The sequence below is a fragment of the Gymnodraco acuticeps genome, unplaced genomic scaffold (assembly GCF_902827175.1).
Source record: "Gymnodraco acuticeps unplaced genomic scaffold, fGymAcu1.1, whole genome shotgun sequence".
Classification (NCBI taxonomy): Eukaryota; Metazoa; Chordata; class Actinopteri; order Perciformes; family Bathydraconidae; genus Gymnodraco; species Gymnodraco acuticeps.
This window is the reverse complement of record NW_022990217.1, coordinates 475,252-479,945: the sequence shown is the minus strand read 5'-3', so window position 1 is coordinate 479,945 and position 4,694 is coordinate 475,252.

The following is a 4,694-nucleotide window of genomic DNA, read 5'->3' as shown; positions in this document are numbered from 1 at the left end:
AAAAGCATGGACAAGTTTTTCCAAATCCTGCTGTGACATTAGTCTTTTAATCCTAGAGATGTTCTTTAGGTGATAGTAGGCTGATTTAGTAACAGTTTTAATGTGACTGTTGAAACTCAGGTCAGAGTCCATGACTACACCTAGATTTCTGGCTTTATCTGTTGTTTTGAACATTGCACACTGAAGCTCAGCGCTAACTTTTATACGTTCTGCCTTGGCTCCAAAAACCATTACCTCAGTTTTATCTTTGTTTAATTGGAGAAAGTTCTGACACATCCAGTCATTGATTTGTTCAATGCACTTACTCAGTGTTTGAATTGGAGCATAGTCTCCTGGTGAAATTGTTACGTAAATTTGTGTGTCATCTGCATAGCTATGGTAACTTATTTTGTTGTTCTTCATTATCTGAGCCAGTGGTAGCATGTAGATGTTAAAGAGAAGAGGCCCCAAGATGGAGCCTTGAGGAACCCCACATGTCATATTTGTCAACTCAGATGTGTATTTACCTATAGAGACAAAGTTGTTTCTGTCCTTTAAGTAGGATTCAAACCAATTTAGAGCTGTTTCCGAAAGTCCCACCCAGTTCTCCAGTCGGTCTAGTAATATGCTGTGGTCAACAGTGTCAAACGCAGCACTGAGATCTAATAATACTAACACTGAAGTTCTGCCACTGTCTGTGTTTAAGTGGATGTCATTAAAGACCTTTACAAGAGCAGTCTCAGTGCTGTGGTTTGGACGAAAGCCTGACTGGAACACATCGAAACAGTTATTTAAATGCAAGAAATTACTCAACTGTTGAAAAACAACTTTTTCAATGATTTTACCTAGAAATGGCAGGTTTGATATGGGCCTGTAATTGTTCATTACTGAAGCATCTAGATTATTCTTTTAAAATTTAAAACATAAATATAAAAAACAAAAACACAGGAAAATGTCCAACCCAGTCTCATGGCATTTCGTGTTCACCAACACGATTTTTACTCTATTGATTCATGTTCACCAACACGATTTCCCCCTTTTTTTCGTGTTGCACAGCACGATTTTAAAAGCAATATATTTCTACTGGTAATGTTTCGTGCCTGCAGCACGTCTTTTTCTCCGGTTGGGTCGTGGAAGATTGGAAGCTGTGTGGTTCATAAAAACATGTTCTTACTCAATATCAAGCCACAATTATTGTTTTTATTTTAAATCGTATAATTTCGACTTTTGTTGCCGTCTGTGAGGAAAATAAATGGGGCTCAGAGCCTCAGAACACTGAAATCTGTATTTTTTAAATCTTTTTTTCCTTCTAATTTGTTATTCTTTTCAAAATAACACACTGTTATTTACTCACCAATAACACACAATTATCCTTGCTTTTATTTATTGGTTTAATTCCATAATCTCTGGCTTTTTTGGCATCCATCAGGAACTGAATTTCAAAATAAAAAGAACCGGAAACAGACGTAGGCATTTCGAGCGATTACCCAAGATCCTCAGCTATGGTTTAAGCTCAATGATTGGATGTTTTAGCCGCAATGCATGCTGGGATTTGTTGTTTATATGATATGAACTCCGGAAAACATTTTAAAAGAATAAAATAATACTTAATTCCGAGTGTTCTTGCTTTTCTCTTTGAAAGTAATCACATAACGGCATTGTAATACACGGTTCGGCTGCATTACATATTACAGATCTGCCGTAGTTCTTTATTTATAGAGCCCTGATGAGAAGACCTTTGGAAAAACTGGAAGAAATGCCGCCGAAACTGAATACTTGACGTGGATCATAAATATATCAACAATTAAACAACATCTTCAATTTCTCTTCACACAATACGTCTCCTTGCAGTATCAACACTAATTCGGCTGACTTTTACATTTGATATAATTCATAGATAGGTTATATTTACACCATAACGGTGCACAGCTGATATAAAAGGACTTGTAGTTTTTAAAGATATTCATTTTCTTTGAATATAAGAATGTAAATAGGCTACTGAGTCTGAAATAGTATGGCAATATGCTGTACAATTATGTGAAAGCATGAATAAAACTACACATCTTCAGATGTTGTACATACATAAGTGTCATACACTAATAATACAAAGTTATTATGGCTGTGTCAGCGCCATATAGCGTCATTCGTGGCACAATTCAAACAGGATCAAAAGATGACTTTTCTCTCTCCATTGACTTCAATGCATAATTTTTCGCTTCCGGGGTCCCATGGGTCGGAAGTAGATGGGCGGAACTTCGCCTCTCTATAGCCATGTGTAGTTCTGGGGGGGTGTTCGATTTCAGTTTTGGATAGTCTGGCGTGGTTTCGTTCCATTTCAAACAGCTGTTTGACGCTCGGCGTAACCTTGGCGCACTGCCACTCCAACATCCAATCCCAGAGCTTGAAGATTAATCACGGGGACTGTAGTCCTAAACGATAGCTGGGGATTATGGGTAGTGTAGTGTCTTCGGCCATCCTAAACTCCTAGAGGCCTACGTCTCTTTCCGGTTATTTTTATTTTGAAATTCAGTTCCTGACGGACGCCAAAAAAGCCTGAGATTATGGAATTAAATCAATAAATAAAAGCAAGGATAATTGTGTGTTATTGGTGAGTAAATAACAGTGTGTTATTTTGAAAAGAATAACAAATTAGAAGGAAAAAAAGATTTAAAAAATACAGATTTCAGTATTCTGAGGCTCTGAGCCCCATTTATTTTCCTCACAGACAGCAACAAAAGTCAGAAATTATACGATTTAAAATAAAAGCAATAATTGTGGCGGAAAGGGGAAAATCGTGTTGGTGAACACGAATCAATAGATTAAAAATCGTGTTGGTGAACACGAAATGCCATGAGACTGGGTTGAAATGTCAGGTGTCATTCTCCACTCTGACTAGAAGGCCAGAGAGAAGAAGTGTGTCTTTAGTGAGGATTTAAAAAACCCTAGTGTCTCGGCCGACTTCACATGGAGGTGCAGACTATTCCAGAGCCTGGGGCCAGCTGCTGCGAAGGCTTGGTGACCTCAGGTTTTGAGCCTGGTCTTGGGCACTATCAGCAACAGCTGGTCAGCACACCTTAAAGCTCTGGCTGGGATGTAGCGATGGAGGAGTTCGGCTATATTGGCAGGAGCCAGCCCATTTAGGGCTTTGAAAACAAATAAAAGGATTTTAAAATCAATTCAGAACCAAATTGGGAAACCAGTGTAGTGAGGCCAGAATTTGGGTGATGTGGTCACGCTTTTTGTGGCCAGTCAGAAGACGTGCAGCTGCGTTTTGGACTAGCTGCAGGCGTTTAATTGAGGCCTGGTCCATACCCACGTATAGAGCGTTGCAATAGTCCAGTCTTGAGGTAACAAAGGCGTTAATAACCCTTTCTAGGTATTTAAAAGATAAATACGACTTGGTTTTGGCCAAAGGTCTTATTTAAAATAAAAGCAGGAATCGACTATGGTGCTGACCTGCTTGTCGAATTTAAAAGTGCTAGTGAAGGTCACTCCAAGGTTCATGACAGAGGGGAGGATGTTTTCATAGAGAGAGCCCAGAATATCAACCGGAGAGGCTGGAGGTACCGCTCTCTCTCGCTCGCTCGCTCACACAAAATACGCTCAGGCCACACACACACACACACACACACACACACACACACACACACACACACACACAACACACACACACACACACACACACACCACACACACACACACACACACACACACACACACACACACAGCCGAGCTTGAGTGACACACAAAGACCCAGAAGTATGTTGTACTGTAATGTAGCATATTATTTTCGATGGCGTTATTGACTGTATGATCAGTATGTCGGGTGAATAGATCGCCACTGGGCTTACAACTAAAGACACAGCCACGCAAAAACTGCGGCATATTTACGGCTCCTTAAGTGTACTGCAATTTTTGAAGTGCTGGAGCCGGCATTCCGGTGCGTTCCGGCAGCACTACACCACGTGATGACACGTTACGCTCGTGTTGTGTTCAAGGAACCTATCCTTGGCCAGCAAAAACATGCACTCAATTGTTTAATTCTGTTGCGGTCTAGATTTTTTTTCTTTTTTTCGTGTGTTTATAAATAACCTCGAGGGCCGTATCAAATGGTCTCGCGGTCCGTATACGACCCGGAGGCCGGAGGTTCCCCACCCCTGATTTAAACATTAAAGAATACTTTAAGTTAAGGTCTTCTTTTGAATAAGAAAAAAGCGTTGGGGGTATCTACAGATAAATATTAAGCCTGGCAAAGTACTTAACGTCTAATATATTGCATAGTTTATTTTGGCACTTGACAATCATCTTCCCTGAATTTGACTCAGGTGTAACTAAAGTCTGATTTAAGGTTTGTATTTCACGTCATTAATCAGAATCTGCAAAGTAACTAAAATAAATGTAGTGGAGTAAAAATACCAGTTTAACCTCTGAATTGTAGTGGAATAGAACAAAGTAGGTCACCCTTGAAAAAGAGATCTTTTGATCCCAAGGGGCTTTCACCTGGTTAAATAAAGGCTACAAACAAAGTAGTATGCTGCTGTAACAAAAACATTTCCCTACTTGGGATCAATAAAGTATATCTTATCTTATCCTATCTTATCTTATCTTAAGATGATCGATAGCTACTGCCATATTTGCAAGATGTGCCTCTGAACCTTGACAAGTGCATGTTTCAGGCTTATCAATTAACAACAGGAGGGGTCACAGACATAAGA